This window comes from Arvicanthis niloticus, chromosome 13, assembly GCF_011762505.2.
Source record: "Arvicanthis niloticus isolate mArvNil1 chromosome 13, mArvNil1.pat.X, whole genome shotgun sequence".
Lineage (NCBI taxonomy): Eukaryota > Metazoa > Chordata > Mammalia > Rodentia > Muridae > Arvicanthis > Arvicanthis niloticus.
The window spans coordinates 71,560,650-71,573,751 of NC_047670.1; the positions used below are offsets into that span (position 1 = coordinate 71,560,650).

At 45.1% G+C, this 13,102-nt stretch overlaps 1 protein-coding gene across 11 annotated transcripts in view; it reads left to right on the plus strand.

Annotated features, from left to right (window-relative positions):
* Window positions 1–13,102, plus strand: part of Pced1b (PC-esterase domain containing 1B) — a 137,213-nt gene that overhangs the window by 18,677 nt on the left and 105,434 nt on the right. For 6 of the 11 annotated variants that reach the window (XM_034517267.2, XM_076911965.1, XM_076911964.1 and 3 more), the window contains exons 2-3: window positions 8,591–8,670; window positions 11,652–11,717. The gene's annotated coding sequence lies outside the window, so the exon portion shown is untranslated. Of the gene's footprint in view, window positions 1–6,197; window positions 6,337–8,590; window positions 8,671–11,651; window positions 11,718–13,102 lie in introns of all 11 variants that reach the window. The other 5 variants (XM_076911966.1, XM_076911968.1, XM_076911963.1 and 2 more) reach the window with 2 other exon arrangements.

Below are 13,102 nucleotides of genomic sequence, written 5' to 3' on the forward strand. Positions count from 1 at the left end.
CTCTGGCGTTTGGAACTCCGGTCACATGTGGACGTGTGACCCACGTGGCTTGTCTCTGGCTGCTGTTTCTGTTCTTCCATGGCTTTTGCTTCCACGCACCTTCTGCCGACGGAATCCCAGCTCTCAGACACAGCTGTGTCCAACCTGATGAATAACTGATTCATTTCTTCATTTCAGATATTTTTTGAGATACTGAGAGCCATTGGATGACTATTTAATTTTTTTAAAACAATATCTCTAGAGAAAGTCTGTCTTTTGTTAATTGTTTACCCTCTTCATCATACTTAGCACGAGTATTTTACCTTCTTTTTCTGGAAACTAATTTTTAGCTCATCTGTGAGTTAGACAGCTAAGAAACTGAGGGGTTTTTTTTTTTAATTTAACTTTGTGTGTGTGTGTGTGTGTGTGAGAGAGAGAGAGAGAGAGAGAGAGAGAGAGAGAGAGAGTGTATGTGTGTGAGTGTGAGTGTGTGGGTATGTGTGTGTGTGTATGTGTGAGTGTGTGGGTATGAGTGTGTGTGTGTGAGTGTGTGTATGTGTGAGTGTGTGGGTATGAGTGTGTGTGAGTGTGTGTGTGTGAGTGTGTGGGTATGAGTGTGTGTGTGTGTAAGTGTGTGTGTGTGAGTGTGTGGGTATGAGTGTGTGTGTAAGTGTGTGTGTGAGTGTGTGGGTATGAGTGTCTGTGTGTGTGTGAGTGTGAGTGTGTGAGTGTGTGTGTCAGTGCAGGCATGCATGTACCTTGGCAGTCATATGGAAGCCAGAGGGTAGCTTTATGGAGTCAGCTCTTCATCTTTCTGTGAGTTCCAGGGATCAGACTGAAGTGCTTTACCTGATAAGCCATCTCCACAGCCCCAAAGTACTTTTCTACCTACCTTCCTTCCCTCCTTTCCTCTCTCCCTCCCTCTTTCCTCCCATGAAGAGAGACCATTTTTAAATTTTTTAAGTTTATTTTCTTAATGTGTATCTGGTTTAGTCTGTATGTGCACCTTGCGTACAGGTGCTTGAGGAGGCCAGAAGGAGTCGGATGTCCGGGAGCGGGAGTTAGAGGTGGTTATGAACCAGCTGATGTGGGTGCTGGGAATCGAACCCATGTCCTCTGTAGGAGCTGCCAGTGCACTGAGCCATCTCTCCAGCCCCTCCAAGCTTAGAGCTTAGTTCCCTGTTGTGTGTGTCCCACAGCCTTATGCTTGACCATCACATCCCTAGTCAGGGAGGACTACGTGCTGCCTGTTTAACCTCACTGGGAGAGGATGCTCACAGAAGCAGGTCTCCTTTGGTACCGGGGCTGTTATTTTAGCAAGACAATATCTCATGTTGGGCAAGAGAAGCCAAGAGAGTCAGTGTAATGGCGTCCCTGAGGTGCACATGATCTGTGTTCTCACTCCAGCCTCCTGAAATCCATTTCTGTGTGCTTCCTATCTCAGCACTAGTAGCGTCTTAGGACAACGTCACTGTTGATTAGAGACTGTCCTATATTACACACTGGATAAGCATGACTTGGAAATATAAACAGACCTTATTAAATCAGTTGGGCTAATTCATTTCAACAATCTACTTTATCTTTATAACTAAAGAATTATCTGTTAGTCTATATCTATATTAATATAATAAAATACACACACACACACACACATATATATATATATAGAGAGAGAGAGAGAGAGAGAGAGAGAGAAACTAATTCACCTGTATTTACTTAACTTCCCCTTTATCTTGCTCTCTCTTCAATCATTGGAAAGATAGCCAGTCTTCTTGTGTCTTGTCAGCCCCTGAAGCTCTTTGTCCAACCCCTGACACACTGTGGGTTTAGTTTGTGGGTCAGGTTGAATTGCAAAATCTGTTCTTGCTTTAAGAAAGATGAGTATTTTAAATCAGACTTTGGTGGCTGTTGTTATAATTCAGAACTAGACCACTTGCCTCGCGTGCATGAGGCCCTAGATTTAATCCCCTAAATTAAAAAAGAAAAAAGCAAAAAAGAAAAGAAAAGAAAAGAAAAAAGCAGACTTTTTGCAAATGGATATTGTAGCCGTTTCTAGTTTTATTACCTCCTCGTCTGTTTGGGATGTATCTGTTTCTTAGTGACTATTTTAATTCATCCTCCTGCGTATTTTAGAAAATACCCTTGGAATCTACCTATTGTGTGATGGAGCTGTGGAGGAGAGAAGGCTCTTAAGAGCACAGACTGCACCTCACCAGACCCAAACTCTGTTCCCACCCACAACCACCCAGAACTCCAGCTCCAGGGGTACAAACAGGGCAGGAATCTGGAGACAGGAACTGAAGTGGAGGCCATAGAGAGGTGCTTGCTGCTCACTGGCTTGCTCCCCATGTCTTGCTCCCCACGGCTTGCTCAGCCTGCTCTCTTATACCTCCAAAGAACACCTGTCCAGGGTGCTGCCGCCCATCAGAAGCTGGGCCTTCCTATATCTATCACCAATCAAGAATGAAGAAAATGGCTCACAGGCCATTCTGATGGCCTTTCTCAGCTGATGCTCCCCAGCTAGTATCAAGTGGACACGGGGAGGGGGCCGAGGAGAATCCAACTAGGAGAGTGGTATTTTACAGTTTCTGAAGAATGTTAGTATTCAGTCTCTTGGTTAACGCCCTTAACTTGATAGATGGGTAAAGAGCACAGAGCAGTGGAAGAGCATGGGATCAAGGAGCTGACTCACCTTTGCACACCTTTGATTGTCAAAGTCAAAACTTGAACTCAAGTCCTGCACTGCCTGGTTCAATGGCCCTACTTGTAGCCACTAAAAATACCTAAAATAACTTGTGTGTCTCTCAAGATAAATGTACATATGGAGAAGACACCCTTCAAAGCACACTGCTTAATTACAATCTCCTACATAAATAATTTCTTTTCTTTTCCTGTCCAATTTCAAATCACTAGATTTTAAACAACCAGCGAATAAACATCTGCTGTAGGCAAACAGTGAGCTTCCTGCAAGCTGGCCTGCAGGCCGCACAGTGTGGAGAAGAGAAGGCGAGGCTCGGATTATGATGTTTATTTTAGCCTTCTTGCTTGGTTTTTGTTTCCAGGTGCTGAAGGGAACCTGGTGTCTGGAGCCAGGAGCTCTCACTGTTTATCTACATTTATTAAGGCTCTGCTTGTCGGCATTTTTAGGAAAACTAGATTTCAGGATGTTTGGGCAAGTTCTAGGTATTTAAAATGTGATTCCGTGGAAAGCTCATGAACAGCACACCAGACAGTGATTGGTAGAGAAGGCTTCTGGGGGCGGGTATAGCGCTGTTCTTGCCCAGGTTGTGATGTAGGTGACGGCAAAGGACTCTCAGTGTATTAGTCAATGAATGGATGCAGACAACCTCAGTTCAGGGCTCTGCCTCTTTGTTGTGTCCATTAGCTTCTCTTAACTACATCTGTAGAAGTGACTCCTGCCCCTGTGACAGTAGCAGCTGTGTGTGTGTGTGTGTGTGTGTGTGTGTGTGACATTTATAGTAGAAAGGTGGAGAAACAGACACCAAATATTCATGCATATTCCAAACATCATTGTACATAGTGTACCATGGAAAACATAACGCAGCACTCTCCCGGCCCAGTCCCATGCCACATGCTGATGAGAGGCTACTTACTTTGGAATAGTAATTCTTGTATACTGAGATATCTATGCGACTTTCTCCACTTCCTTCTGTGAGAATTCCTCCCTTTCATAGTCTCAGTTAGAAAGTACAGACTCAGTAGTCCTGAGCCACCCTTTTATACTGGGGGTAAAAAACATTGACTCTCAGAGTCTCTCAGGATTTTGAGGCAGGATGTAAAGGCAAGGCCAGGCTGTGGATGTCTCAATGGTCCCATGCTCCCAGGATGCTAAGGTTAGCATCAGAGCAAGCTTAGCCAGAGTCAGGTAAAAACTAGAAATACTTTGCACCATTTCTCCCTTATAACTAGAGGAATTCAAAGTTTATGGGGAGAAGAAATCTGACATGTTTTTAAGGAACAAAACTGACCTGGTCAAAAATCCAAAGACAAGAGTGAATGAATCAGAATGCAGTTTGAGTGTGAGGGACTTTCTCTCCCACCTCGGCAGCCATGGAGCCCGACTGGACTCTGCTTCTTGCCTGTGGAGTTCTGTGAGCTCATTGGCTTTCTCTTCACAGTAAATTCCTCGTTTCAACTCCAGTTACTTAGAACTAGATTTGATTCCTAGCAACCAGCAGCCTCTGGTTAAGGGACAGTCCCTTCTCCTGGCCACCCAGGGCTGTTGGCCCAGTATTTTCTCCTGTCAGGAAAGAGATCTTGCTCTCACAGGCTGTTCTCTGGCCTTCCAGGAGCCTTACAGAGGAGCAGAGTGTACGAAGGCCACACACAACACTAGGGACTGACAGTCACCATATTTTGACATGCAGGGTAAGAGGTTCTCACCTTGCTTACTGTTTGAGAGGTCAGTCCCATGTCCTGCCAGAAAAGGCTGATTTCCACCCCCACTTGAACACCCCCCCCCCCCATTCTCCACACTGTGCAAACCATACAAACTCCTCTGGGAACACCATAGAAACACCAATGAGGACCAGTGTCTGCCATGGACTTTGGACCTTAATATGACACCTACAAGGTAGATGCCTGCCATCCATACAGTGTAGTCTGACTGCTTGTGTGCACCTCTGAGCCTGGAGTTCAGAAACATGCCTGCACCTTTGCCACGCTTTCTGGACTGTCATCTGCCCTTGAACATTGAATCCTGTTAGAATTGTTTAAAGTGCATCAGGGAGACAGAAAATCATTATTATTTTTTCCTTGGACAAAAGGGAAGGAGGAATGAAGGAAGGAAGGGAAGGAGGGAGGGAGGGAGGGAGGGAGAAGGGAGGGAGGGAAATGAAAAACCTGGAATTAGCTCAACCTCATTTACAAAGTGTTGACTAAGGAAGGCATTGTCAACCATTGGAAAGGCCTATTTGAGCCAGCATTACCTGCCATCTGGCTACTGTAGTGCCTCGGGCCAGAATCCGATGAAAAGCCAGCAGCACAGGGCACATCGGCATTGGTGTAGATTTAAGCATATTAACACAGTGGTCCTGAAGGTCGGTCATGTGCAGGGTATACTATTCACTGGGATAGGGCCATTTGCACAAATTCCACCTAAGAGCTACAGGGGGAAGTACAATGTTTTAACGGTAAGATGGCTCAGTGGGTGGGGTCACTTGCCCAACAACCTGAGTACTATCCCTGAATCTATATGATGGAAGAAGAAAACTGACCCTGGCAGATTTTCCTCTGACTTCCATAATGTGACACACAAATAAATATATCTTAAAATGTTTAAAACACTGTTTAGAAATGCTTTCATTCATAAAGAACCGCTTCTCCTTTTATTTCTACTTTCTGTATCATTAGAAGCAAGAGAAATATTCCAAACATAAGTAAAAGAAAATGATGTTTTTGGCATGCTTTGTTCTTTACTATATTATGTCCTTGTCTTTTCTGGTACAACCGTAGGATTTATTTTCTAAACATGCCAGCTTTGCAGAACGAGTCACTATGGATGCTGGGAACCAGATGAGTCATTCGTCCATTCGTCCATCATCCATCCATCAGCCCTTCCTTCCTTTCTTCTATCATCCTTCTACCCATTCACCCTTCCTTATATCCATCCATCTGTCCACCCTTCCATTCATCCATCCTCCATCCATCTATCCTTCCTTCCATCCATCCATCCATCCACCCACCCATTCATCCATTATTCATCCATCCATCCATCCATTCATCCATCATCCATCCATACACCCGTCTTCCTTCAATCATTATTTTTATTTTCATTTTCTTTCATACATCCATCATTATATTAAGAAGGACACCAGAGGTCTTCTATTTAAAACACTTTCACTTCAGTTCTGTTATTTGGTTTGCAAGTAATAAAGTGCAGTTGCTATTAACTTTATCATGGCTCGGATCCTATGAAAAGTATTGATTTGTGAACTTGAGTCATGCATAGTCTAACACTGTGTCAATCAAGTGCCTTCCAAACGTGAGCTACGCTTAGGAAGGGAGGGTAGGAGAGAACACGTCTGGGCTGTACTGATGAAGCTGCGTCCACTTTGCTTGGTGTTTAAGTAAACATTGGCTTTAAAAGTTATTTGACCATTTTGTTTCAGATAAGGAGACTCTCAAATATAGCTACCTAGGATGTTTTATAATGTTAATTTGAGGCACAATTGTTTATTATGTGTATTCTTTTCCAGGGAAATAAATATGGGTGACAGAGGAAAAATACAACTTGGAACTGGGCTGGGTCGGCGCCTAGGCATGGGCTCTGGCCCTAGATTCAGGAACTGATGCTGGTCATTGTGATGATGCCCGTGTGTTGGGTAGCTGTCACTGGTGAGAAGCTCTTGTGAATCAGCTTTTCTTTCAGTAAAAGATTCCTCCTGGGCTTCAAAGCTCACTTTAATTCTCATTGACTGATTCTTTGACTTATTTGATGAAAGAAAGACAGGCAACACAAAACATCCCAATCACGATTCATTTAACAGCTCATTGCTTAGAAGCCAGTGTATATCCAGCACAACTGTCACGAATCTCCTTCCCTTGACTTCTTCCATCCTGACTGTGTCAATAGCGGAAGCTGTGGGTTGAATGGAAACTTGAGTTTATCACTCATTATTTCCAAAAGGAGAATGCATAGAAAATATTTGTCCCTTCCTTATGAAGTACCCCAGTGTTGACTCCCACGTAGTTTCTGTGGAGTTAAATCTGTTTGTCCAATATATCATTTGACCACACACCTGTTTATACACTACTAGCTCAGTGACCTACCAAAATAATATTTTTGCATCATTAGCTTTGAATACTTGAAATCAGTTCAATGCTTGGAGAGCTCTAACGAGCATGATTCCAGACGGAGGTTTCCAGATAGAATGTATCAAAAAGGGTTTTTGATATTGCTTTGCCCTTTTTCTGATACAGAGATGGGGTAGATTCCATTACCGTTGCCTCTCCCCCCCCCCCCCACTGTACAAGATGGTTCTCCAATCTACACACTGCCAGCTTAGAAAGACTCTGTGATGTCAGATTATAGGTTTCCTTTTAAGGTCAACATATTACATTATTAGGTCAAACCATAAAATTGTCAGTTTGGTTAAGAAATAATTGACTCGTGGCAGTTTCCCACGGCTCAAGCTGAAGAGCATTGGTGTTGAGTTCTTGCCTGAACTCCACAGCCATGGACTGTGGGACGTCAGGCCAATTCCTTAATAGCCGAGCCTTGGTTTGTGAAATCAGAATAACACATGCTGTGTGGGATTGGTGCAGTGGTTATCAATTATATAGAAATACTGGGTCTGGGAGTATTAGATATTTATGAAATAGTTAGTAATTGCATACTGTTGCCAGCCTAAAACAAAGTAGAGCTCCTTTGCGTTTCCTCCGGCCATTTCTGCATATATGGCAAAGATGTTGGTTGCTATGGTTGCTATGGAGAAATGGGAAATGTTTGTTTGGCAAGCACAATTTTTAAAAAACCCCAAGGCTTTGAAGGCCTGCCATTCCTGTATTCACTGGCATGTCCTAGTAAGGTCACAGATAAAGTCTGACATACTCAGTAAAGGATCTAAATAGGAAATGTTCTGAAGCAAAGCAAGAACAGATTATTTTTTAAAAAAAAAAAATCAAAGTACTGAGCAAATGTTCTGAACATTTGCCAGAGGAATTGGACCGACTGGATCCCCATAATTCTTTGAATTATTAGTAGTGGCTTGATCTGCCATATTTTGAGTGTGTGTGTGTGTGTGTGTGTGTAAATTTGTGTGTTGTCTCACAGCATTGGTGTGTGAAGACTTTCAAGACTTGATGGTCTTTGGGAAAAATGTGTTATCCTGGGAGAGAACAGGGTGAAGAAGGTGCCACTCTGTCATCTGAGGCACGCCTACCAGGGTGTGCTCATTGAATGATCTGGGGAAGACAGGTACTAATGCAACGCCTGGAACATGGCTCCATCTGCTTGGCCAGAAGCTGTGATAAAGTCCTGGGTTGTGCAACAGAAGTAATTCAAAGCTATTTATGACCATTGTAACAGCGAAGGTCTACATTAGAAGGCTGTGTTTACTTGTACATGCCGCGCGGCAGAATGTGTCCATGAATCATTGCCACGGTACTGTTTGGTCAGACTAATAAACGAAGTCAGGGAAATCCAAGCCGTTAACGTAGATGCCGTGACTAGCACATCTCTGAGTTAGCTTTACCTTGCTGCACTTCTTCTTCTTTGGAGATCAAACTGACCCCCACACCCTGCCAAGCAGCCTCCCTTCCCTGTCGCTTTCTGTCCCTCATGCGGGCGGCATTATATCTCCTCCACACGAAACATCAGGTGTGCGTAATTTAGAAATCATATTTTTAGCACGTGTTTATTGCCTCATGGCTGTTGCCCATTATGTGACTTCAATTAGTGACCCCATGACTCATTTAGATAGTGATCAGTAAAGCCCTTTCATTTAAAGGGACTTGGGTTTTTAGTTAATTATCGCTTCCTGACAGCCTGAAGGTTGGACTATTTCCTTTTGTTTCATTCTGCAGTTAATCCCCTCATTAAGGGTGATAGAAAATGAATAATTAAGTGTGTGCCATTTTCATATTTCAGGTAATGAGAGGCCCTCAGATCCCAGCGGCCACCCGAGGAGAAGTCAGGATCACGTTGAAGACCCGGTCTCCAGCAAACAAGTGAGTTTCAGTTTAGCCTCTTACGGTGAAAATGCATCCACTAACGTAATTTGCCTAAACTGAAACCAGATGATAACACTGCTTACAGCCTGGCCTCTGACTCTCAAAGACAGCTGGGACCAAAACACCCAGCAAAAGCAACTCGAGGAGCTGAGGGTTTACTTGTATCAAAGTTTCAGAGAGGTCTCTGTCCGTCTTGGCAGGGGAGGTATGTTGACTCCAGCATGAAGCAGATGTTCATGTTGTGATAAACTAGGAAGCAAAGGCAACTAGACTTGAACCAGGGATGAGTGAGAATAGCCTTCAGTGGCCTGTCCTGGGGGCCTGCCTTTGCCGTCTGGGCCCTATCTCCTAAAGTGGTTCACAACCTATGGGTCCAACAACCCTTTCACAGGGATTGCATATCAGATATCCTGCATACCAGATAAAGTAAATACATTATGATTTATAACAGTAGCAAAATTACGGTTACGATGTAACAATGAAGATAATTTTATGGTTGGGGGCCATCACAGTGCGAGGAACTGTACTAAAAGGTCACAGCATCTGGAAGGTTGAGAACCACTGTCCTGAAGGCTCCATAGCCTTCAAAATAGTACCAAAATCTGGATACTATGACCTGAAAATATGAGTTGTCTTAGTTAGGGTTTTACTGCCGTGAACAGACACCATGACTAAGGCAACTCTTATAAGGACAATATTTAATTGAGGCTGGCTTACAGGTTCTGAGCTCAGTCCATTATCATCAAGGTAAGAGCATGACAGCATCCAGGCAGGCATGATCTAGGAAGAGCTGAGAGGTCTACATCTTGTTCCAAAGGCAAACAGAAGACTGTTTTCCAAGCAGCTAAGACAAGAGTCTTAAAGCCCATGCCCACAGTGACACACCTACTCCAACAAGGCCACACCTACTCCAGCAAAGCCACACCTACTCCGACAAGGCCACACCCACTCCAACAAGGCCACACCTCCTAATAGTGCCACTCCCTGTGCCAAGCATATTCAAACCATCACATGAGCCTTAGATGGGGGCATTCTGTATTCAAAGTATAAGAGCAGTGGACAGTTGACATACGGGTTCTCCCAGTTAGGGAGTGTGAACAGGATATATGCAGAGGTGTCAAAAGCATCAAGTGCACAGTGAATGAACCGAGCCTAACACAGTCAGAGATGTGCACATGCTACCTATCAGCTTCGTGTAACGCAGACAAATGAACTGAGCAGTGTGGTTGCAGGCCTCAGCCGTGTCACTTGCAGGGCGTTCAAGTTTCCTTTGATTCACTGGGCTAAAGGCTAAGGGTAAATTATCTTAGGCCCTGGATCAAAAAAACCAGATCTCTAGGGTGTTAGGAAATCCAACTTCTATCAAACCTTTCAATTACGATAAAAGGTTGAAGTTATAGGAAATAAAAAGAGGGTAGATGTGACCCCACAAGGCCACCTTGTGGAAGGGAAACAAAGCCACCCATATCAGCCTTCAGGGCATGATCAGACTGTCTGCCAGACTGACTGTTACAGGAAGCTCACTCAGCCTAGACCACCCTAGGACTATTTTGCAGGGACCAGGTGGGTCAGGTGCTACCTTTGACTCCTGTCTCATCTAATGTCCTTTTCAGGGTTCTTAAGCATATTCCAACTAGCAGTGTATTCAACCTTGCTAAGGAAGCCATGGTCCAATTTCCACACAAAGGTGTCAGGTGCCTAAGTAGTTCCTATCATTTGCTGAGTGAAGACATGGAACCTTCTCTAAAGGAACGGGTGCTGAGTCTAAAAGACTCAGATTTGACTGACAAAGGAAAGTGGACGGGTGCTTTAGTAAGGAAGCTGAGTGGAGGAGTCTGGAATTGTAGCACAGAAACTGGCTCTAGAGAGGGAGTGATGGTGGCTAGGAGCGCTCAGATTGCCCAGCGGGAAGAGGTTGGACCACGGTCTTGGGATTTATCCTGATAGATGGTAGAGATCGAAAGCGGAATTTCTAAAAAAAAACAAAAACAAACAAACAAACAAAAACCCCACAAAAACAAAAAAAAACTAAGTGCCCAGTGCTATGGTTACAAGAGTGGCCGAGATATTTAACAGGAAGGAGACGGGAGCAAGGCCGCGGTAATGCACCTTGAGAACAAAAAGAACAGGAAATAAGCGGAGTTCGAGTAGGCCATTGACTGTATGGAAAAGCATGGCCATTACTGCTCAGAACTGAATCTCAGATTTTGCTGTATCATTTATTATTTTACTCAAAATGCTCGGCCTCAGACTTGTGTAGGGGAAATATGCTGCTCCTTTACGAGGGAGTCAGGGAAGCATCTAGAAACTGTCCTACAAGAATGAGCGTCAGGGGTGACCGGAAGGGGCCAAAACACCGATGCCTTTTAGAGGCGCGCACCCTCAGCGGTGTTGAGGCCCACACTGCCCAGCTTGGGGGCCACTGTGTCCCCACCCGAGTTGCTGCTCCGGTCTGAGGGTCAGGGTCTATCAAGAGAGAGAGTGGGGATGAAGGGGAAGAGACGTGAAGAATGGAGACAAGCCAGAGGGTCTGATCAAGTCTGGTTTACTAAAAGGAAAATCCACACTTCACCACCTGCCTTGCAGCCGTGGACAAGCAGGGGAACGCAGCTGTAGACACTTTACTACGTGCGCCTTGCAGCTGGGGGCACTAAACAGCAAAACAAGATATGTGGGAAAAACAAGATGTTTATCAGAGTGTGCTCAGCTGCTGTAGGCTGCTGAAAAACAAGTCTTTTGTTAGGGTATAGGTCCGAGCTGGCTGCAAAGATGATAACGGCTTTCTGCTAGGAGTCGGCTCCCAACAGGGCGGGTCTCATAGCGACCTCACGTCCTCAGCCGTGGGTGGAAATGATTCTCGTCTCTGAAAAGCATTGCATGGGAGAGTTGGAAAGTCGCATGATTTTCACTTGAACAGTGTGTATCACCGTGAGAGAACCAAACCCAGACAACTTCTATTTCACTGTATCATGTTTCAGAAGAATGAACAGGACGCTCGCTTAAAGCCTCCACCCAGAGCCCCGGGTTTGATTCGCAGCTAGAAGGTAAGAACTTGAACTAGCGAAGGGTGCGGGATGACCGATGGCCGAACTAGGAGAGATAACATAAAACAAAATTTTTGTAAGTGGCGCGCACGTTGATTGCTTCTCTCCTTGTTGCAAGCATTACACTTCTGTTTGTAGAGTTAGCTGTGAAGTAAGACTCCTGTTGATGAGGTCTTTGAAGACTCAAGGGTGTGACTGTCCCAGTGGGAAGGAAAGAGGCGTCCATGGGAAAGTGTAGAATTCAGGTTGTCCCCGCGTCCGCCTTGTGGTGTTAAGGGTTGGGTGAATCCCATGCAGAAGTGTCAGCAAATGCTGCTCCCTGGTCCACCATGTGGAGACAGGGAACCTACATCCAGAGAGTCCAGCAGCCCCTGCCCCAGGAATCCCTCTTCTTCTTTGAAGGAGCTCCTCTCCCAGGGCACCCATGAGCCTTCGTTCGGTTCTCCTGATACCACAATTTTGTGTATTGAAGGCTTGGCTCCGTGGCTAGAGATGCTATTTTGGCAGGTTCTGGAAGCTTAAGGGGTTATAACTTGCCTTGCTGCCTTGCCTCTCTCATCTCTCTCTGTCTCTCCTATCCTCACCCTCCCCTGACTCCCTCCATCTCCTCCTCCTCCCTCTCCCTCACCACCATTAGGTGGGCAACTCATATCTATTACATCCTTCTGCTGTGATTTCCTGCCCTGGACTGAGACCTCCTGGGTATTTGCACAGCAACAGAAGACTATGGAAACACCCTCCATACAAATCTCCCTCTCAGCCCACATAAAACTGGAAGGGAAGAGAATCTATTCTGTAAAGATGTGGCCCTTACCTTCTCTGTCAACACTCACTTCTTCTCAGTCACTGCCTTTCACCCATGAGAAACGGCTTGTCTGTTCCTCAGGCAAACGTCTAGGCCCTGCTTTGTGTGCCTGCCCCAGATGGCAGCCTTCTCCCTGTGGCATCCCTTCCTCCCTCATACTGAGAAGGGACGCCCCAAAACCCACCAGCTCTCCTGCGGATGCTTCTCCCACCACTTCAGAGGAAGTTGTCAGGACACACTTCATCTGGAGACGCTGACAGATGCCCTGTAAAAGGTGCACAAAGCAAGGACGTGTGCAACTGAGTCTGAAAGACAAAAGGTTTTAGCCCAAGCCAGAAAGTACTCCCGTAGCACGATTCTCATTAGACCCCTGTTTCATTAGGCACTTAAGAGATCTGTCTGGATGTCTGGCCCGATGGTCTTTCCATCTTGAAATTGGATCAGACAAAGGCGGTGGGAGGCAGTAAGTTTCCCAAGCTTGGTTCTGCCCTTCATGTAATATTCATGTCAACTCTTCCTGCAATTGTTCAGCACTTTAGAATTAGCTAGACCCAGTTCATTTTATGACATCTTCAGTTTT